General features: G+C 39.6%; 1 long non-coding RNA gene across 1 annotated transcript; it reads right to left on the bottom strand.

Moving 5' to 3' along the window:
- Window positions 1–779: 779 nt before the first annotated feature.
- Window positions 780–24,372, bottom strand: LOC308410843. The gene is made up of 3 exons (XR_013974275.1): window positions 23,968–24,372; window positions 5,209–5,310; window positions 780–4,761 (listed from the first exon to the last, which is right to left on the bottom strand). It is a non-coding gene; the product is annotated as an uncharacterized lncRNA (long non-coding RNA).

The following is a 24,372-nucleotide window of genomic DNA, read 5'->3' as shown; positions in this document are numbered from 1 at the left end:
TACTTTTAACTTTTACTTGAGTAATAATATTTTAAAGTAATGCTACTCTTACTCAAGTACAATTTTTGGGTACTCGACCCACCTCTGGTTGCAGGTTATTGTTAAATTTTCCACAACTACTCGTAATAACACAAACACTAAATCCTCCTTCTCTTGTGCTGTTGTGTAGCAGTGTATACACCTGAGACTGTCACCTGTCTGTCTGTCCTGCACTCTCTCTATTTATCTTTCTCTCTGATTGTGTAATAAAAGTATGAACATGTATTTATAAGTTACACTTGTGTTTGAATCCTGAAGCTTATGACACATTTGATTTCCATTTTTGACAACTGCAAGTGTCCAGAGTGAGGACAGACTGAGGGACCCACTGCTATACATCATCTGTGAGGCTTTGCATCCCTGATGATCCACCAGGACAAACTCAGCAGTGTGTGAGGAAGAGGAGGTGGAAGAGCCAGCAGCAGCTGACAGATGGAGAGAATAGACAGACTGTTCCCTGTTTGTGAAGGACTGCTAGAAAAGTTTAACATAACTAATCGCCTGTCCTGAATCAGTCTTATTAGGTAATGTTCACAGTAAGTTATCTTTCTTGTAGAATTGTGCTCCAAATAAAGAACTTTGTGTTGACAAGATTGTTAGTTAATCATTTACAAATCAATATTTGAAATAATCAGTCAAGAACAAGCCAAGTCTCCTCCTGTGATAAACCTCCACATGTACCACTGAAAACAGTTTATGTACTTTGAATCTGAAATCATGGGTCAAACTACTTGTTGTGAGACCATTTCTTTATTTTTCACACCAAACTATTTAATAAAAAAAAAAAAACAACCTTTACACAGAGTTAAGCAAACATAACTAATGCTTTAACATTATCAGGATTTCATAATACAAACTTCAAATCAATAGGAAAACAGCTGCAGAACACATGGATCGAAATGAATTCATTAAAAAAAAAAACATATGGACTTCATGTAGACTTCAAGCATACAGTAAATACACCAAAGTAACAGGAGGAGCCAAAAATAGGGGTTTATTAAAATTTTTGAACTTTTAACATTTCTTCGCTGCCAATGTGCTCTTTGCGTAATTGAATCAAGGTTACACTGACTCACTGACTCCATCTTCTGATACAAACTGGTATTACATGGACCTACAGGCCAAAACCAGTTAGCGGGAGTTTATTTTATTCTGGTCATAAAGTCACAGCACAGTGTTGTTTCAAAGCTGGTGGACAGATTTAGTTCATTTTGGAAGTTTTACGAGCAACTGCTGTGTAATTATTTGCAGTTTTGGGAAAAAATGATTTAAGAGAAGATTTTACCACAGCAAAAGATTAAATATGAATGAAGGATTGAAATTTAACTGAGATAACACATAAAATGAATACATTAAAAAAAGAAGTTAAATTTAGGAAAAACTAAGAAAGCTGAAATAAAAGAAATTGATATACATATCTGATATGATACCAAACTGATAGATTAAAAGTTTGGTAGAAAAAAAGACATTCCTATAACTTTAATAATACAGTAACAAATACAACTACTAAACACTACTGTGTCCTAAGGGAACAAAGATTAAAATGTAACAGGGATAACATTTTAGAGAATTAAAATCCCTCAAAGGAAAAAACATAAACTTGATATAAATATCTATTAGGGGTGCAACGATACTCGTATCGACATTGAACCGTTTGATAAAGTGCTTTCAGTTCGGTACGCATATGTATTGAACAATACAAAATTTTTAATTTATTTTATCAACTTTTCTTCTGACGATGCTGTCTGTGCTGAGAGCTCAGTGGATCTGTGTTCGACTACTCCGCCTAGGCTGCACTGTCGAGCGCAGATCCACTGAGCGCAGCGCAAGCTAGCAAGACAGAAGCTAAGCTCGTTGCAACTTGGCAAATTGAACCTCCCCCACCCTCATTCAGATCTGGCCTTTGGAACTATTTTGGTCTTCATGTGAATATGACCCTGAAGGTAAGCTGTCATGGACAAAAGTAAAACAATATGTCGAATGTGCCACGCAATGCTCAATTACATGGGTGGGAACTACTGCGTTAGTGCAGTTTGCTCGTTAACGTGTTGATGCCGCCCAGCTGAAGCACGGGGCGATCTGCTTTGCCGTGTTGGGGCGTTAACGTCATTTCAGATTAACGCTGACAGCACTAGTGGGTACACAACGAATATTACTGCACATTTACACCGACATCATCCTAGTGCAAAGACAAGTGGAAGCACACAAAAACAACAAGCACGCATGCTACAAACTTTACCCGAGTCATTTAGACAGCCGTTAGCACATGATTCTTCTTATGGGGACCTGATATGTTTAATATGTTGCTGAGAAAATAGCCCAGAAGAAGCGTATAGTATAGCTTTTATTTCGGAAAGAGCCATTTCTCTGTAATAAACTCTCTTTTCCAAAGATGAGTTATTTCTCGATCTGATTTATTTATTTTTTTATTACTTTGTTGTTTCAGCAACATTAAATTTACAAACTGTACTTTTGAGTTTAAATATATATTTACAATTTTAATAAATGACAAATTAAAAAAGCATGAACATTTTTTTGTATTGAAAAAATATCGAACCGTGACACCAAAGTATCGAACCGAATCAAACTGTGAATTTTGTGTATCGTTGCACCCCTAATGTCTAAACATGCAGCTTCCTAAATGTAACATTCAGGATTATTCACTGCAGCTCCAGAAATCAGAGCTACCTCATCAGATCCAAGTGTGGCATCAGCTGACACTCTTTACAGGAGATTCCATCTGAACTCTGTGGAGCCTGATCTCAAGGTTTTTAAGTCTGACCCTGAAACCAGAAGAGGATCTTTCTCTCTCTTCAGATTCATTGTGATCCAGTGATTTCAGTCCTGCATGATCAGGCTGATGTTTGCACAGAGCAGATAATGAAGTGAATGTTTTTGCACATTGGTAACAGTGAAACAGTTTATTTACAGCTTGGGATCGTTTGTGTTCGGAGTATGAACTGAGATTCCTGAAACTCTTGTCACACTGGTCACAGCTTAAGTTCACTTCCATGTGTGTACGTTCATGTTTGTTACGATGACCTGATTGTGAGAAGCTTTTGTCAGTGTCTGCACTTGTATGGTGTCTCTCCTGTGTGGATTCCCTTATGCTTGTTCTTTAAGCTCTCGTGCAGTGGTGAAGGATGACTCACACTGGTCACAGTGCTTTTTGACCCCACTGTGGAAGAGTTCATGGATTTTAATGTACTTGGTGTTTGGAAGCCTCTCCCACATTCTTTGCAGTAGTTCATTTTGTCTCCAGTGTGTCTACGTTGATGTGGTTTTAGGTCCCGTTGATGATTGGAAGTTTTTCCACAAAGGTCACAGAGAAACTCTTTCCCACCACAGAGGTGGGAAAGAAAACAGTTTCCACTTCTAAACAAAGACATTGTAAGTCAGAGAATTCCTTCAACAATTTTATCCTGAACGTTGCCGGGAATAAAAAGCATCTCTGCCAACGTCCAATTACATTTTACTGTTTACATTATAACACTCAGCTTACTGGGCAAAAATTATTCTTCAATTTTCCAAACAGTTCATTCAGTATAATTCCAGAAGTTTACTGATCAGATTTGTTCCAAACACTCAGGTTACAATTACAAGATAAAAACTAAATACATCCTCACGGTAACTGCACTTGTAGAGTTACTTTCTGGTGTGGATCTGTTGGTGGCTTTTCAGGTGATGTGGAGATTTAAAAGTCTTCTCACACAGGTCACATTTATAAGGTCTCTCCTCGGTGTGACTAAACATGTGTCGTTGTAACTGTGCATCGGTTGCAAACAGTTTCCCACACTGATCACAGCACGAAACATCATTTCCAGTGTGAATCCGTAGGTGAATATTTCGGTAGTGCTTGTCAATGAAAGTTTTTTCACAAAAGTTACAGCTGTAAGGTTTAACTCCACTGTGGATGAGTCTATGTTTTTTTAAGTTTTGAGACACGTTAAAAGACTTTCCACACAAGTCACAGCTGTAAGGTTTAACTCCACTGTGGATGCGTTGGTGTATTTTTAAGTTTTGAGCCTTGGTAAAGGACTTTCCACAGAAGTCACAGCTGTAAGGTTTAACTCCACTGTGGATGAATTGGTGTGCTTTTAAGCCTCCAGCCTGGGTAAAAGACTTTCCACACCACTCACAGCTGTAAGGTTTAAATCCACTGTGGGTGACTTGGTGTATTTGTAAGCCTCCAGCCTTCGTAAAAGACTTTCCACACAAATCACAGCTGTAAGGTTTAAATCCACTGTGGATGAGTTGGTGTGTTTTTAAACTTCCAGCCTGGGTAAAAGACTTTCCACACAAATCACAGCTGTAAGGTTTAACTCCACTGTGTATGAGTTGGTGTGTTTTTAAGCCTCCAGCCTGGGTAAATGAATTTCCACACAAATCACAGCTGTACGCTTTCACTCCACTGTGTATGAGTTGGTGTGTTTTTAAGCTTTGAACCTGGGTAAAAGAATTTCCACACAAATCACAGCTGTACGCTTTCACTCCACTGTGGATGACTTGGTGCTTTTTTAAGCTTTCAGCCAGGGTAAAAGACTTTCTACACAAGTCACAGCTGTAAGGTTTAACTCCACTGTGGATGAGTTGGTGTGTTTTTAGGCTTTGAGCCCGGGTAAAATTCTTCCCACACTCATCACAGCTGTATGTTTTCTCTCCCTTTCTTCTGTGAGGTTTGTCGGCCTCCTGAGAGCGCTGACTTCTTGCTCCATGTTGGTCCTGCAGTGACAGAGATACAAACAGAGGCAGTGAGTGAAATGCAGTCGTGGAACAAACTGAAACTCCCTCCATTAGTGGAGTCAAACATCTCAAAAAACACTTCGTAGGTGTGTTACCATCGCCTTCTGGTGATATTATTACATAACAATGATGCGCTACAATCAGAGTTGTAATTAAAATTACATATTGAAGAAATACTGATCAGTGGAGAAAATATTTTACTCATAAAAAATTGTGAGTTTAACTGATGATATGGTTTCAATGTGTGTAGATAGAATATAGTCTTTGTATTTTCTTGTAACTTCTGGGGTTTTCGATTTTGAATATCGATTATGTACATATGGATGAGCCAAGGGTGGAAAAGATAAAGCTGCTGTTAAGAGCTTTTTAAAAAATAACCAGCTGTGCACACAGCTTCAAAAAGTGTAACTGTGATATTTTTCTCACCTTTTGTGTTGAAGACATTGTTTCCTCTGTAGTGGCTGAGCTGAGTCCAAATGGCTGAAATTTTCCTCTGTTGCTCCACCAGACTCTTCTCCTGTTACTCAGCTAGGACACAAAACGTATATATCAGGGCTCTAGACTAACTTTTTTATTATTAGGAATTAATAGGCAAGTTGTATTTTTGAGAAATAATTTTATTATTGAACAACAACCATGTTCTCAATGAACCCAAAAAACTCATTAATATCAAAGCTGAATGTTTTTGGAAGCAGTTTTTAGTTTGCTTTTAGTTTTAGCTATTTTAGGGGGATATCTGTGTGTGCAGGTGACTATTACTGTGCATAATTCAAGTCAAGTCAAGTCAAGTCAACTTTAATTGTCAATTCTGCCACATGTACAGGACATACAGAGAATAGAAATTGCGTTACTCTCAAACCCTAGTGATTAGAAAAATGCAAATAAAATAATTAAAAAGTAAAGTTTAAATAAATACAATACAATTTTACGTATAACAAAAAAAGCTATGCAATATACAATATACAATATTCAAGTAAGGAGGCATAGTGGTGCAAAATAGGCAAATAGTGCAAATGGAGATTTAGTAGTATATGGTAAGAGATAGTGTAACAACAGAGTCTTATGAGGTAATGGCAGTCCAATGCTCCACAAAGTGACTGGAGCAGGCCAGTGAGTGCGTCAGAGAGTGAGTGTGTGTGACAGAGTTCAGTGAGACCGTGGTGGAGAAGAGGGGAGAGGGGGGCAGAATCGGGAGGGAGTTAAGCTTCCTGACAGCCTGATGGATGAAGCTGTCCTTCAGTCTGCTGGTCCTGGCCTGGAGACTCCGCAGTCTCCTCCCTGACGGCAGCAGCTTGAAGAAGCTTTGCATTGGGTGCGTGGGATCAGCCGCTATGCAAAGGGCTTTTTTAGTGAGACGGGTGCTGTAAATGTCCTGGAGGGAGGGGAGAGAGACACCAATGATCCTCTCTGCAGCCCTCACTATGCATTGGAGGGTTCTATGACAGGACGCATTGCAGGCTCCAAACCACACAGTGATGCAGCTCGACAGGATGCTCTCGATGGTGCCTCTGTAGAAAGTGTACATGATGGGGGCTGGTGCTCCTGCTCTTCTTAGTTTGCGGAGAAAGAAGAGACGCTGCTGTGATTTCTTGGCCAGTGCTGTGGTGTTGTTCGTTAGTTATTAGGCAACTTAACAAAAAACAAATATATACCCATTTTAATTATTTATTTTTACCAGTGACACCAATATAACATCTCCACATTCACAAATATACATTTCTGACATTCAAAAACAAAACAAAAACAAATCAGCGACCAATATAGCCACCTTTCTTTGCAAGGACACTCAAAAGCCTGCCATCCATGGATTCTGTCAGTGTTTTGATCTGTTCACCATCAACATTGCGTGCAGCAGCAACCACAGCCTCCCAGACACTGTTCAGAGAGGTGTACTGTTTTCCCTCCTTGTAAATCTCACATTTGATGATGGACCACAGGTTCTCAATGGGGTTCAGATCAGGTGAACAAGGAGGCCATGTCATTAGTTTTTCTTCTTTTATACCCTTTCTTGCCAGCCACGCTGTGGAGTACTTGGACGCGTGTGATGGAGCATTGTCCTGCATGAAAATCATGTTTTTCTTGAAGGATGCAGACTTCTTCCTGTACCACTGCTTGAAGAAGGTGTCTTCCAGAAACTGGCAGTAGGACTGGGAGTTGAGCTTGACTCCATCCTCAACCCGAAAAGGCCCCACAAGCTCATCTTTGATGATACTAGGCCAAACCAGTACTCCACCTCCACCTTGCTGTAGTCTGAGTCGGACTGGAGCTCTCTGCCCTTTACCAATCCAGCCACGGGCCCATCCATCTGGCCCATCAAGACTCACTCTCATTTCATCAGTCCATAAAACCTTAGAAAAATCAGTCTTGAGATATTTCTTGGCCCAGTCTTGATGTTTCAGCTTGTGTGTCTTGTTCAGTGGTGGTCGTCTTTCAGCCTTTCTTACCTTGGTCATGTCTCTGAGTATTGCACACCTTGTGCTTTTGGGCACTCCAGTGATGTTGCAGCTCTGAAATATGGCCAAACTGGTGGCAAGTGGCATCTTGGCAGCTGCACGCTTGACTTTTCTCAGTTCATGGGCAGTTATTTTGCGCCTTGGTTTTTCCACACACTTCTTGCGACCCTGTTGACTATTTTGAATGAAACGCTTGATTGTTCGATGATCACGCTTCAGAAGCTTTGCAATTTTGAGACTGCTGCATCCCTCTGCAAGATATCTCACTATTTTTGACTTTTCTGAGCCTGTCAAGTCCTTCTTTTGACCCATTTTGCCAAAGGAAAGGACGTTGCCTAATAATTATGCACACCTGATATAGGGTGTTAATGTCATTAGACCACACCCCTTCTCACTACAGAGATGCACATCACCTAATATGCTTAATTGGTAGTAGGCTTTCGAGCCTAAACAGCTTGGAGTAAGACAACATGCATGAAGAGGATGATGTGGACAAAATACTCATTTGCCTAATAATTCTGCACTCCCTGTAATGTGTTTTCTGTATACACTGTGCTTTTTCAGCATTCAAAGATTGATGGCACCGTGTCAGAGCACTGGCTATGAATTTCAGACGGATCAGGCCTTAACTTAACAAAAGGTTATCAATAGTTCTTTTAATCTTTTCTTATTAACCAGAGCTACATCCACTTCTGTCAGGCCTAGGCTACTCACTAGGGCTGGGTATCATCACTGATTTCTACAATCCATTCGATTCCGGTTCTCAAAGTCCTGATTCGATTCAACTTAGCCTCAGACAGTCAGAAATATTATAATTCTGATCATTTATCAGTACTGACACATGTGAGACTTCATCAGAATTGTGAACATCACAGCAGATGCCTTTGTGTGAAAGTAACTGAGAACAAAACACAGAAAAACATGAAGGAGACTGGCCTGACTTTTTATAGCAGATAACCTTAAAAACATTCTGCAATCTTATGAATAATTTTAAAAAGTTTAAATTTGTTCAGTATTGAACAGCAGAAAAATTAGGCTTTCTTGTCCGAGGTCATTTAAGTGAAAAAAAGTAAAGAAAAAGACTGGCTGACAGCGCTGTAAACAACGGTAGACTGGTGGGTGATAAGCGAATGAATAATGCAGAAAACAGAGATTTGAGACGGGAAACTGTTCTTGAAGTACAGAGAGAGAGAGCGAGCTGTGCATGAAGTGTGATTTTTACCGTGGTGGAAAAAAAGAGGCAAAACTCATGACAACATTGATCATATGTCAAGCGCAGTTTGCTGCTTCTTTTGCTGCTGGTTTGGTGAATTTTGGTTGGAGAGAGACAAAACCTGCAGCTCAGAATCTGTGTGCAATCCGTGTACCTCATTTGCAGTGTGGTGGTTGTTGAAATAGTTCTGTGAGCTTTAACCTGAGAATCTGGTGTTTCTGGTAAAACACAGTTATATTTAAAAGTCAATTCAGGATTTAATGAATCGATATCACTTTATTCAAACTACTCACCTGCACTTTCAACTGGACCACGGCCAATCAGAGAGGTTCTGCCCCTGACTATCTCTGATTGGTTTATGCCACAATAGGGGAATAATGTGTGTCTGTTGTTGACCACACGGAGAGTTGCAGAGATTTTTTATTTATTTTTATTGTTTTTACCCGAACAGTTGGTCGCACCGGTGTAACCAAATATTTTTTTTAGTTGCACCACAAAGAAATTTGGTCACACTCTAGAGCCCTGTATATATATATGTATTATATCCCTGACAAAAAGAAGCAGAGCAGATAAACTACACTCCTCAGTGACAACAATACCTGAAGCTTCAAGGTGAAACCTCAGTACCAACTACAAAAAGAAAGTCATCAGGTGTATTCAAGAACTTGAAAGGGAAGAAGCCACTGACTGCCCTGCACATCACCGCCTTTACCCAGGGAATGCTACGCCCTGTATATATGGACTTCCATAGTTCCACAAAGGAGTCCCGCTCAGACTCATTGGTAGCAATATAAACTCAGCCACCTACAACATTTCCAAGCACCTCATTACCATCCTAATGAGGTTTTTTATAAAAACATTTCAAAAATCACTTTGTTAATGTGAAATTCAAAAATGACTTTACAAATGCAGAATTTATTCTACAATTCATTATCTAAGCAATAAATTCTGTTTTTGGAAGTGTGTGGCTATTGTATTCCTCCATATAGGGGGAGCAAAAATCAGATAGGAAGTGGCACACATCATGAGGGGGTACCTGTTAACAACACACAGTGTGGTTGGCTGGGTCAACTTGCATGAATTTAGTTGTGCCTGACTAAGATAGAGATTTTCTTTTTTAGATGTTTCTGAATCAAGAAAGTGTAGAAAACAGTTTTGTTTGGGTAAAAAAAAAGGGGGGGGGGGGGGTAATTAAAATTACATACATGAGCACAAAACGTATTAATCCTACTAACACATACACACATGCAATGAAGCTCATGAAGACCAGATGATTTTAAGCATGTTTTTCTAAATTTAATCATCTGGCTCGGTTCACTTAGTGCAGGGGTCTCAAACTCAAATGAGCCATGGTCCACTTCTAGCTTAATTGGAGGGCCACTTTAGTGTCCAAGTAGTACAACAAACAAACAAACACGAAAACACCCACAAAATGTACAACCCATTCCTAAAATGTAGTGTTTTGTTTGTTTTATTTAATTCCAAATATTGTGTAACAAGACAAAATTGCAAACATGAGCACAATTTTTTTCTCACTCTTAACTATCTGAAGCCTTTAAGTTTCATTTGTCATATGCAAGTTAGCACAGGAACTTGAAAGGGAAGAAGCCACTGACTCACAGGGTAGGGCTGGGCGATATGGCCTAAAATTCAAATCGCGATATAATTTGAAGCATGTGCGGTAACGATATATATCACGATATATTCTTTTCTTCTTTATAACGTATTTTCCACACTTTAAGGCACACTTAAAATCCTTTAATTTTCTCAAAAATCGAGAGTGTGCCTTATGTATGAATTCTTGTTGTGCTTACTGACCTCGAACCGATTTTGGCTGCAGAAATCTGTTAAAAATGTTTTAGTACAACTTTGGTAAGCCCCACCGCTTGATGGATTGTCAGAGCATTATGGCTGCCGTAGTGAGGAGCTTCGCAGAGTAATCTGGGTCCAAAACTCCGTCCAATTTAGGTCCCAAAGTCAAACGAACACTAAGAGTTAAAAACAGTCTAAATTATTTCATCTTTAATTAAATCATCAGCGTTGCTGCTTTATCGAGTGTAACATCTCTGAATCCATGAAAACAAAATTTATTAAATTTAACGGAGTTAGAAGTTAACAGGAAGTTAGCTCGCTAGTTTCCACCTAAACATGACATACCATGTTCTGACTGAGAGATTTTTGTAACTAATTAAAACGTACAGCTCTGCTATCACTTCCAACATAAATGAAGACAGAAAACTAAACAGCAGTGGCGTTTGTAGGGTTACTGAAGTTGGACTACCTGGTATATAATGTGCTACGTGATTGCTAGCGACACAGCTATGTTAGCATAACATTAGCACAGTGAAGCTGGAGGATGAACGCCAACTTTTTTTTCACTCGATAAAAGTTAACGTGATGGATTCTGGTGGTTAGGGACAAATGATATCACATAGCAGGATGCTGTACACGGGCCAAACTGCAGTCAGGAGAACAACTGAGATTATTCATCCGCAATATGAGGTTAGTTATTAATATACTGCAACAACATGGGAATAGAACAGCTGTGAGAGAATTCAACATTAATGAATCAATGTTATGGAAGTGGAGGAAGCGCAGTTTTTGGCTTTCCCCATATTTCAAAAGTGCTACGACTGTTGCCCGGCATAATTTGCAGACGATAATGGTTGTAGCTGCTGCGATGCTTTCGACCAAAACAAGCTCAGCTTGATGCCATCATCAACATGCGCTATCGCGATATAGTCAAAATCTCTATCGTTGGCCAAATTTATATCGTTTCTATCGTATATATCACCCACCCCTAGCACAGGGTCAACATTGTAATGAAATGTATTTGGCGAGCAGATGACAGTCACTCAGCAGTGCAGTACAGTAATTTCATTGAACTACCAAATAAACAACTCTTTCTGGCCAGACATGCGGCAGCACTTTTGCTACAATTTTGTTTGTATTTAACAAAATAAAACTGCAGCAATAAGCGTACACATTAGTTTTCAACTGTAAGTGAAAGCTGTTTTCTTTCCAAAAAAACTCTCAATGAACTAACACAGCCAATCCCTCAACATGTTTGCACTCTCTTGTTACCTCGGCCAGGTCTGCGGCTCCTAACTGTGGTAAGGAGATCTCGGGCTAATACGTTTGGTTCCGTGTCGGGCTCGTAGCCGGGAACTAACTTTATTGTCTGGGGCTGTGTTCCAATTATTAAGAGACTGCACGCTTGAAGCACGCATTTTCAGCCCTATTAATTCACAGTGACACAACGACGGCTGTCCCAATCTGAGGTGTATACCAAATGCGTACTCAAAATGAACCGTCGATTTTCCCCAAATATCAATATCGTGGTCCGGCGCACGCTTTGTGGTCCCATGCTTCCCGCAAATCATAGCGTGGCGGTGGGTGTGGATAATTTTGCCGCAAAATAGAGATTGAAAATGTGACGTCATTCAGGGGTAAAACCGCAAAGGATTCTGGGAATGAGTGGCAAGCGGTACTAGCGCAAGGAGGCTTTCACATGAAAACAGTCACACAGCGATAAAAATAAACACCAAAAATGGTAAGAAGCTGTTGTATTATTAACTGCAATAGCCGGTCGCATGACAGACACGAGAAGCCGACAAGTAAAGAGATCGGTTGTTATCGGATTACGTCGTGGAAGAGAAATTGTTTAAGCCATGTTTCCGAAGTAACAAAGAGCTGACGGATGGCCTTGATTGCAGACCAAATATAACGTTTCAGAACACTCCAGCTCACATGTTAGTCTGCTCCAAGCATTTCCACAAAGGTAAGTCTTCTGTTGTAGTTATTACGTAATTTATAATAACATAATTGTTGATGTAGGTTACAAATAAGTCTTATATTGATTTGAATTGAATTTGTTGCACTCTGCTGCTTTATGGGCTAATGTTTGTTGTGTTTTGTAGGAAAACCAGCCTACAAAATGCAGGAATGCGACCCAGGCTGGACACCCTCTATCAACCTGGGTCATACAGAGTTTAAAGCTGCTACCACAGCAAGATTTGATCAGTTAAGAGCAGTGTTGGGAATAACGCGTTATTAAGTAACGCGTTACAGTAACTACATTATTATTGTGGTAACGAGCACGGTAACTAGTTATTATGCCAAAATCAGGAACGCGTTAGTCGCTACTGGGATTTAGATAGGGTCGTTACTCGTTACTTTGTGTGGTGGCTATCGCGGAGCTTCCACAGATTCAGTAACATTAGCAAGTGGTGTAGGCCAGCAGGTGGATGAAGGAAAAGGGAGGCAAGAGGAGAGATCCGAAGCAGCCGCCGGTCCGAGTGTGAACTGAACTTCAGGTAAGAAGTTATGGCCTGCAGTCTCTCTGGGTCAGATATAAACCAAGTTTAGGTGGAGTTTATTTTCGTTGTGCTGACTTTTTCCGTACTGCGTGCTAGCTAGCATGACGGAGTTTCTATACAGCTGGGTGGGTGCTATGAAGTTAATGATGTTGCACTTTATTTTGTTCATAAGTTATTAGAGTTGCCAACCGTCCCATCTGGTATTCAGAGAAAATATTACGCGTTTCTTATTGAGGTGAAAAGGAACAGTTTGTCCTGTAATTCAGCTACAAAGACAAAGGCACAAAGCTGGAGTTATTCTGTGTCTTTGCTGCACAGCTGCCTCTCCTCTCATTCTCCCCCCTCCCTCTCCCGTTTCTACTTCAATCATGAAAACTGATCAGTGATCAGCTGATCGGCTCTCTTGTTTGTTTATTGCCCACTTTGCGCCGAAAGAGGAAACCAGAGGATATCGCGCTTGTGATGGCATGTCACACATGGTAAGCTCCACACCTCACCATCCGCTGTTCACTTTAGTTTAATTAACAGTCACTACTTTAAAATATTCTATTTATTGTTCAATATCGTTTCTTTATTAAATGTATTCATTTTTCCATCACACCTTCCAATGTTTATATGGCGTGCACACATATTAACCTTGCAAGGTCAAAGTTCTGTTTTATGTTATATTAATACATCTTTCTTTGTTTGAGTTACCTGGGGGTTGGTGTCTCCTCCTGTCTGGCAAAAGGTGTGGCAAAGGGCTGGGAGACCTGAAGTACTACTGACAGCCTAATTGGATTGCACCACATGCTTCATTGCCTGGGGGGTGTTTCACGTTTGTTTAAATGTTTTGTATTAGTTGGTTATATGGCAGCCATTTTGTTTTCCCCCGTGTGTGTCATTTGGTTTAGCTAAACCAGTATTTAAGTCCCCCTGTGTGTCATTTCAGCAGGTCAGTTTGTCATATGTTTGTTTGAGGTTCTGTTAATTATTATCTTGAGTTTAGTCTATTGAGTTGACCTCTTTTATTGGTCTGCCTGTTTAAGTTTTGGCTTTGTTAAATATATTTTCATATTTTTGGGTCAATAAAACCCATTTTTTGAATTAAAACCACCTGTGTCCTTTATGCTTTACTGCTTGGTCCCTGACAGCGCTAAACAACAGCAGCACGTTTAAGCTTGATCAGTTGTTGTTAGAATTTATTTAATATTAATTTTTAGTATCAGCTGATGTTGGCTGGAGCCACAGCTGCAAAAAAGCTGCTGGTCATGATATGGTTTGGTTATCTGGTGAGAGGGAAACATGAAGATGATACCAGGAGATGTCCTTACTGGATCATCAGAGCTGAGCAGGTGATGGAGAAACAGGTTTATCTTTTAGGTGACATGAATGAGTTGAAGGGAAATTATGAACTGTTTCTGAGAGACAAATAACACCAGTATCCTTTTTTAGGTAGCTGACAGGTGGTAACTGTGCAGGGGCGGGTCTAGCAAAGTGTTGCCAGGGGTCCATGTAGGGCATTAACAGGGAGAGGGGGGCACAAAGAAGTACAGAAATACTTTTCTTTCTTATTCTCATTTAAAATGTCTAGCTTTAAAAAAATAATTATCTGAATCTTACAACAAACGATTGATAGATTAATGCATATATACCATCAAAACAGTGTACATCACTGTCACAACAGTGTTTATTTTCATTCAAAGGCTTTATGATTTTCCCTACAATGGTGGGCCAGTCTCTAGTCAAAATGCCCGGGCCAATTTTCTGTCCCAGTCCAGCTCTGTATGCAGCTCATGTGCAGTCTGGTGTTACCTACATCTTCCTATTCAGAAGGCAGAATTTCCGAGTTCTGAGTACAATCGAAAGCATCACGACTGCAGTTTTTGTGTTGGATGTAAAAGGCGCACATGACGCTGTGACGTAGGCTGGAATCATGGCAGCAGTCAATGACGGTCCAGGTGTGGGATTTCTCTCGTGGAAATATGCACATTATCTTTTCCTGTCTATTGGTAGGTGGCACAGTGCACTTGTGGCAAGTAAGCAAGCTAGAAGACTGGCAAAGTTATGGAAGCAACACATTAACAAGAGAATTTTGAGTAAAACCAAAGTTACTTTCCCTAGTAACTAGTTACTTTGAAAGTAACACATAACTTGAAGTAACTGAGTTACTTTTGAGAGAACTAACTAGTAATGTAACTAAGTTACTATTTTAAAGTAACTTACCCAACACTGGTTAAGAGACAGCGCAATATCAACACAGCCACGAAACGTCCCGCATATATGTGCCCAAGTGTTGTATTGAATCAATCAAGTGATGAATAACTATTTTCCAGTATGTTGTTTTGATAGGTTTTTTTGGCATTGTTGATTCATTTTTTAACCAATGTAGCTAATAAAGCACAATGGAATACAATTTTGCCTCTTTCTTGTAAGATTCTATAATAGAATGAAATAATAATGGCAGTTATAAATAAAGACAATAAATTGAATGAATTATGAAACACTTATTTTATTTCTATTAGATCTGAAAATTTTGTGTAATACTACAACGTGAAATGACAAATAGATAAAGAAAAAAAAATTAACAACAGCTGTGTATGAAGCGGTGTATGAAGAGTCAGTTGTGGACAAGGCTTATGATAATTTTCTAGATATTTTTACTATGTGGTACAATAAACATTGTCCTATAAACGAACACATGACAAAGAAAAGAAAAAAAAAGATAAAAAGTCCTTGGCTCACAAAAGGAATTATTAATGCCTGCAAAAAGAAAAACAATCTGTATAAACAGTTTATCAAAGTAAAAACAAAAGAAGTGGAACAAAGATATAGAGCATATAGAAATAAATTGACTGATATTATAAGAACGAGCAAACAATTTTATTATAGAAGAAGATTATATGAAAATAAAAACAATATTAAAGGAACTTGGGATGTGTTAAACAACTTAATTAAACAAGGATCTTCTGGAACATCATATCCTGAATATTTTACTGATGCAAATGGTGAAAATCACAACATGAGTAATATTGTCGATGGGTTCAATAAATTCTTCATAAATGTTGGCCCTGAACTAGCAGCGAACATCCCGTGTCATAAAAATGAAAATATCAGTAAAATCAAATCCCTTTTCACTGTTCCTCTCAGCTACAAATGAGCAAGAAGTAATAAATATCACATTAAAATGTAAAAGTAAGTCTTCAATGGATTATCATGACATAAATATGTCTGTAGTTAAACAGGTTATTCTGAATATTGCTAGTCCCTTAACATATATCTGTAATTTATCATTTCAGTCCAGTTGTTTTCCAAAAAAATGAAAATTGCGAAAGTAATACCACTATATAAAAGTAATGACAAACACAGTTTTACCAATTATAGGCGTATTTCTCTACTGCCTCAATTCTCAAAAATTCTAGAAAAACTTTTTAATTCAAGATTAGAAAAATTCCTTGAAAAACATCAAATAATAAATGTTGGTCAGTATGGTTTCAGAACGCAAAGAACCACTTCAATGGCGATAATTGAGGCAGTAGAAGAAATTACTAATGCACTGGATAAAAATAAATATGCAGTTGGTAAATTTGTTGATCTCAAAAAGGCCTTCGACACAATCAATCACTCAATTTTATTGGATAAATTGGAAAGATATGGTATTCGAGGGAAAGCTGGTAACTGGTTAAAAAGTTACCTAACGGGTCGGGAACAATATGTTAGCATAGGGCATTACCATTCAGAGAAACTTGGTATTACATGTGGTGTTCCCCAAGGGTCAGTGTTGGGACCAAAACTTTTCAATGTATACATAAATGATATTTTTGATGTTTCTCAAGTACTTATAAGCTCATACTGTTCGCAGATGACACCAACATATTTTTCAGTAGCGATGATTATACTGATCTTGTAATGACCGTAAACAGAGAGCTAAAATTAATTTAAAAAAAATGGATGGACATAAATAAAATATCATTAAATATAAATAAAACTAAAGCAATGTTTTTTGGTAATTTAAAATATAATATAGAATTACCAATTGTCATTGAAGGTGTACCAATTGATAATGTGAGTGAAAACAAATTTTTGGGAGTCGTAATTGACAATAAAATTTCATGGAAACCCCACGTCAGACACATAAAAACCAAAATTTCCAGAAGCCTCGCAGTTTTGAACAAAGTGAAACAATTCCTTGATAAAGATGCACTTCGTACTCTGTACTGTACCCTGGTTCTTCCATATCTTACATATTGTGTGGAAGTGTGGGGAAATATGTGGTGTGAAAATCTGGAACAGTCTGAGTTTACAATTGAAACAATGCAAAATATTCATAGATTTAAATTTCTCTACAAACAGTGGGTCTGCTCACAGTATACTCAATGATGGTTTTTGGTGTGCTCTGTAATGTCTTCTCTTACCATTGCTGGTATGGATTCCAAAAAATTAAAAAAAAAAGTGCGTATGTATGTACATATATGTATATGTATGTGTGTTTGTTACTTGTAGTTATTACCGCCTGTTACCTGTGGTAATGCAATTTATAATTTATATATTCAGTTATGAAGGCTCTAATTGTTGTTTGCGAGCTGCCGTTTAGATGCTTGTATGTGCCCGGGGCTGTTGATGGGTCTGTATGCAATGATAGGCGTAGCTGCGGGAAGTTTATTGTTTTTTTTTTTTTTTTTGTTGATGAGTGAGAATAGGGGTGGGATTTAATAAGTTTTCTTCGTCCCACTCCTTTTTCAGGCAATTTTTGTTTTTTGTTTTGTGCATTTTATGTTCAATATAGGTATTTGTTGTGCCTGAAAATGAACAAATAAATGAAATGAATTAAATGAAATGAAATATTTTAATGATACAAGTTTGCATATGGTAGAATACTGCATGTAATCATTTGTGTTTAGAAGCATATAGTTGGTGACATATTGAAAGAATGTTTCAGACCCCCTAGGATGAGACATTCTAAGGTGTTCTAGCGTCCACCCCCACATCCTGGGAGCATGGGAAGAGGTCGTACCTTGTCTTATTGTTTTACAGTAGGATTAACGTAGCTATGTCAGTTTTAGTCTAAGTGCTTTTTTACATAAACAGGGAGTGCAGAATTATTAGGCAAGTTGTATTTTTGAGGAATAATTTTATTATTGAACAACAACCATGTTCTCAATGAACCCAAAAAACTCATTAATATCAAAGCTGAATGTTTTTGGAAGTAGTTTTTAGTTTGTTTTTAGTTTTAGCTATTTTAGGGGGATATCTGTGTGTGCAGGTGACTATTACTGTGCATAATTATTAGGCAACTTAACAAAAAACAAATATATACCCATTTCAATTATTTAATTTAACCAGTGAAACCAATATAACATCTCCACATTCACAAATATACATTTCTGACATTCAAAAACAAAACAAAAACAAATCAGCGACCAATATAAACACCTTTCTTTGCAAGGACACTCAAAAGCCTGCCATCCATGGATTCTGTCAGTGTTTTGATCTGTTCACCATCAACATTGCGTGCAGCAGCAGACAGAAAGAAAGACGGACGCAACAACATTGTCATCCCCTATGTAGCCAGTGTATCAGAAAAACTCAGGAGGGTTTTCTCCAAGCATGACATCCCGGTGCATTTCAGACCCAGCAACACGCTCAGACAAAAACTGGTTCACCCGAAAGACAAAACGCCAAAACACAAACTTAACAACGTGGTGTATGCTGTACAGTGCAGCGAGGAATGCCCAGACCTCTACATTGGAGAGACCAAACAGCCACTTCACAAGCGCATGGCACAACACAGAAGAGCCACCTCCACAGGACAAGACTCAGCAATCCATCTGCATCTTAAGGATAAAGGACACTCTTTCGAGGATGCCAATGTTCACATTTTGGACAGAGAGGACAGATGGTTTGAAAGAGGAGTGAAAGAAGCCATTTATGTCCACTGTGAGCGACCATCTTTGAACAGAGGCGGTGGTTTACGACACCAACTTTCTGCCATTTATAATCCAGTTTTGAAATCCCTTCCCAGACGCCTTGGCGGCCACTCACATCCTGGGCCATCTGATCTCAGGAATTTGCATGATAAGGTGGGGCCAGGTTTCACAATGAACTCACCCGAAACTCTGGCTGATTGGGACCCACACCCAGTTTCACACCTTGGCTCAGGTGATTAGAGGATCATCAGGGGGTCCTTTTGTCCCTCTGTGGGGGATACTCCCACTAGGTTTATATCTGGGACTCTCCACCACTTGACCTTAGAACTGAAGAAGCTTCTCGGATGAGAGGTGAAACGTCTTCAAGTAACTTAAAGAAGTCCAGACGCTTTTCTTTGCAAGCTCCTTTGACTACGATGACCTGGATGACTGAGAACCTTCACAGACAACGCATTCTGTACTGTACAGCAGCGGTGTCCAACCTTTTTTGCACCACGGACCAGTTTAATATCAGAAAATATTTTCACGGATGGGCCTTTAAGGTGTTGCGGATAAATACAACAACATAAAATGATACAGACAAAGACAAAAACTGTGGTATTTTGTAAATATAATGAACGCAAATTCAGCTGTGTAATTGGGCAACTTTATTAGCATTGTTCTCCTGAAATGCACCAACAGCATCGAGAGTAACATCCTCCTCTCTGCTTCTTGACGCTCTCTAGTCACTATGGTAATGCGTAAATAGTTCTTTCAAAATAAGATACACAACTAGGGCTGGGCCATATTATACCGTTCACGGTAATACCGGTATAATGTTAGGCAACGATAGGAAAATGAAATATCGCGATAGAATGGGAGTAAAACGCGCATGCGCAGTGCCTTTGTTTTCATACGCACTGTACGCATTGTTGAGCGAAACAGATGAACCAGAATTGGTTTGTAAAAATGGTGCAACTTCAGTGATGTGGAACTGGTTTGGTGTTTGTCCGTCAGATACACGACAAAGCACATTTTTTTGCAGAACATGCAAGCGGCCGTCGTTATTGTCGTATTTGTCGGACTAAGATGCTCTTAAATCTGGGAGTAATCTGGGTCCTAAACTCCGTATGTTTCAGGTCAAACGAACACTGCAGCATCACTGAGTTAAAAACTGTCTCAATTCTTTCATCTTTAATAAAACGGTCAGCATTGCTGCTTTACCAGGTGTAACTATAAAGTTTAACTTCCAGGCATCCATGAAAAAAAATTTATTACATTTAACGGAGTCAGAAGTTAGCAGGAAGCTAGCAGAAGTTAGCTCGCTAGTTTCGCTAGTTACCTAAGCATGATATTGCATGTTCTGACTGAGAGATTTCTGAAAAAATTCAAACGTACAGCTCTGCTATCACTTCCAACATAAATGAAGACAGGAAACTAAACAGCAGTGACGTTTGTAGGGTTACTGAAGTTGGGCTAGCTGGTATATAAATGATGTGCTACGTAATCGCTAGTGACACAGCTATGTTAGCATAACATAAACAGTGAAGCTGGAGGACGAACACTAACACTTTTCCACTTATAAAAGTTAACGTGAAGGTTCCTCATGGTTAGAAACAAATGCAATCGCATGGCATGATGCTGTAAACGGACCAAACTTCAGTCAGGAGAACAACTGAGATAATCCATCCACAATACGAGGTTAGTCATTAATATACTGCAACAACATGGGAATAGAGCAGCTGCCAGAGAATTCAACATTAATGAATCAATGGTACAGAAGTGGAGGAAGCAAGAAGAATGAGTTTAATAAAGTTTGATTTATCTGACTGCTTCGTTTCGCTTAATGTGCCTTATAATCCCGTGCACCTTATGGTCTGAAAAATCCGTACTGCACACTGCAGTTTAATGTTGCAAAGCACCTCTTTTTAACTTCAGTGGATATTATACATGGTTATGTCAGCCCATTTCTACTGGAAATGCCTTTTGGTTAAACTTTCAGCAAGGAATTTGCATTTGCACTGTTACATTTTTATAAAGCTTTAATGTACATAAAAACCAGCTTCTTGTTTAAGTGAAAATAAATGGAAGGTTGTCTTTTTGCGCTAGTAATGTTGTGGAGTTGTATTTTGTCTTGCATCAATTATATCGTCAGTTATATCGTTATCGCAAATTTTCAAATACATATCGTGATAAATATTTTGGCCATATCGCCCTGCTCTATACACAACTACAACACGGGAAAAGACCCAGGGAACCAGACTTAACGATTAAAAACCCTGAAAACCATACACTTCACGCCCGAGCCTCAACTCTCGCGACCCGGTACCAAAGGAGCCCTGATGTTGCGGACCGCTGCTGTAGAGGAGACATGGCACTAGATTGATTGACAATGGTCTACAGCAATCAGAATGCACAACACAATGTGCTGTAAAATCCAGTTAATCTAAGCGCCAGTTAATCTGGAACACCAGTGTTCCAGATCTACTGCCGTTTAGATCGACTGGCGTTGGTCGAACAGATGTGTGGCAGACTTGCGTTTCAGGAGCTGCTACCGACAAATCAGCAAAAAAAAAAACAAAAAAAAAAAAACAAAAAAAAAAAAAAAACGCCAAATGTGTCATCTGTGACACTTGTGAGGTTATCTCAAACACACTCTGTCAGTCTTGATGCTGTTGAACAACACAATGTTTAAAAATGTGGCGACTTTACCTGCTAATATCCTCATGCGCGACACAATCACGAAAACAGCAAACAATTAACACCACGCCGATGTTGTCCACAGGACAGCAGGAGTAAACGAGCGGGAGACTCTTGTCGTCGTAATCGTCCCCCTCGCACGTTTTATTTCTCCGGTTTCAGCGTTTTTGCTTCACAACTAAAGCGAGCAGTTTACTTTGTGCACTAATATGGACTCGAGTCAACCAGCGCCACCTCTGGCCAAGTGCCACAGCCTACAGCCAGAACAACTTGTGACACACATCTGCACCACGTTTGAATTCGTTTCTTGCACAACACATTTGATTGCCTATATTTCTCTGGAAATGAATATTTCCAGCCAATATAGGCAATCCTTCAACATGGCTGGAGAGTTGGTAGTTATATACAGTCTGTATAAGTGTGGTTAATCTAATGAACATTTGTAAGGAGATGGCAGTTACACTGTGTAACAGCAGTTACACAGTGATTAGTACTAAACAGCCAGAAGAAGAAAGAAGAAGAAGAAGAAGAAAGAAGTGTACTTTATTGGTCCCCGTGGGGAAAATCCCTCTCTGCATTTAACCCATTCACTCAGTGAAACAGTGGGCAGCCATTGGGCGCCCGGGGAGCAGTGTGTAGGGACGGTACCTTGCTCAGGGGTACCTCAGGGTAGCTGTTCAGGGGAATCGAACCCCCGACCTTCCGATCATGGGGCCGCCACTCTACCCACTGAGCTATCCCTGCCCTACAGTGAGGGTGAGTGGATATAAGAAAGTCAGTGACTCAGGTGTGTCGCTTGGTTTGTCATCTGTTTGTGAGACTGGAGGAGACGTAGAAATCTTTTGTTTTAAATCTTAGTTAGGAAAGTTCCTGTTTTAAAACAAGCACTTTTTGTGAGAAATGCAAGAAGTACATCTACAGAAAGCACACAGTTACATTCTGTCCATCATGTCGACAAAACTGAAAATGTTGAACATTGAAAAACTGAGAACGTTGGGCAAGTTCAAAAGAAATGTGTTTGTAAGAACGAAAAACCAAATTGTTCCTAAAATAGTTATGGAAAGTCTAACTGTTGTATGTCTTTGTTCTACATGTTTATCTCATGGGAAATAAAGTTGCTATTGTTTCAGTGCAGTTTTTTGACAATTCTGAGTGGATTGACACAGTACAGGTCAAAATGACCCGCAACAAAATCAATGTCACTTTTTTGTTCTTCAACATAATACAAGGGTTAACCCTGGTACATCCAAATCTACCCACAAACATGTTGAAAGATGCAATCCCAGCAATGTGGATTGTCAACACTAAAAACAATCAGTAAGCAAAGACAACAGGGATCAATTTTCTCTGTTTATTTAGCACCCACAACATTTGTAGTTGCCTTCTGCACAAGGGAAGTCCACACACACTGTGTGGTACCACTTTACGCAGAAGGTGCATTCAATCTGCAAGACTGAATGAGATTGTCAGAGTCATTGTCTGACTGTTTATTACTAATCACCTGCTGTACATTCACAGTAACTGTCATCTCCTTACAAATGTTTATTAGATTAACCACACTTATACAGACTGTATATAACAACCAGCTCTAAAATGTTTGTTCGCAGAGAAAAGACGCAGACAGACTGCGCTAACAGCATGTGATGTTACAAAACTAGTGAAATATTAGTGTCATTTTCAAAGGTTTATTTGCATGACGCACAAACAGACACAATTGAAAGGTACAAATGTGCATGAAACGAATTCAAACGTGCTGCAGATGTGTGTCACAGGTTGATCTGGCTGTAGGCTGTGGCACGTGGCCAGAGGTGGCGCTGGTTGACTCGAGTCCATGTTAGTGCACAAAGTAAACTGCTCGCTTTAGTTGTGAAGCAAAAACGCTGAAACCGGAGAAATAAAACGTGCGAGGGGGACGATTACGACGACAAGAGTCTCCCGCTCGTTTACTCCTGCTGTCCTGTGAACAACATCGGCGTGGTGTTAATTGTTTGCCGTTTTCGCGATTGCGTCGTGCATGAGGATATCACCAGGTAAACTCGCCACATTTTTAAACATTTTGTTGTTCAACAGCATCAAGACTGACGGAGTGTGTTTGAATTAACGTCACACATGTCACAGATGACACATTTGGCGTTTTTTTGCTGGTTTGTCGGTAGCAGCTCCTGAAACGCAAGACTGCCAAACATCTGTTCAACCAACGCCAGTTGATCTAAACGCCAGTAGATCTGGAACACCGGGTCTAAAGTAGCCTGCGTTTAATATGGCTTTTGTGCTGTTAACATGTTTAATGTTATGTAGGAACACGGGCCGATTTTTTAGTTTGTTTTTTGTTAAGTCCTATTCTAAAGGCTGATTGCCCTCCCCCACGCTTGTACCTGTGGCTTTCTGTCCTGGGGGTGGGGGCTGGTTGTTCTCCTGCCCTGCACCCAATCCTTTTGTTCATATTCAAAGACTGTTTTTCTGTATGTATTCTTACCCCCTAAAAGCCATTATAATGTTGCAAGCAATCACAAACTCTACAGTCTAACTCCAGTGTATACCAAGCAATCTATTATCCTCAACAGAGCTAAACTCAACATAAACTGCACCCACATTAAAGTTAGCTCGGTGCTTACCTTTAGATGAGCCCACAAACCGAGAGAAACTTCGTGATGAAGCTGGAAGTTTTTCCAAACACAGGGAGCAGAGACCCACGTGATTCACGCTGATCTCAGCTACGATCCAGGAGACAAGGGTGTGCAGATCGATGCAGATATCGATCCAAACGTTGCTAGTGGTATATGTTCCTGTAAGTTCACTACTTTACTCCCGTTTCATGAAAAAGCAGCTCTCTCTGCTCGACTCCTCCGCCTCCTTTCTTCTTCTTCTGTGTGTTTAACGGCGGTTGGCAACCAACGTAAAGGAGCATTACCGCCTCCTACTGTTGGGTCAGACCAATGGCTGTATCCCAATTCAGGGTCTGCAGCCTTAAAGTACGCAGCCCCAACGATCCTCAAGGGCCGCGTACTTAAAGACCGCTA

The sequence above is a fragment of the Rhamphochromis sp. 'chilingali' genome (assembly GCF_963969265.1).
Source record: "Rhamphochromis sp. 'chilingali' genome assembly, chromosome: 1".
NCBI classification, from domain to species: domain Eukaryota; kingdom Metazoa; phylum Chordata; class Actinopteri; order Cichliformes; family Cichlidae; genus Rhamphochromis; species Rhamphochromis sp. 'chilingali'.
This window is presented reverse-complemented; position numbering and strand designations above follow the sequence as displayed.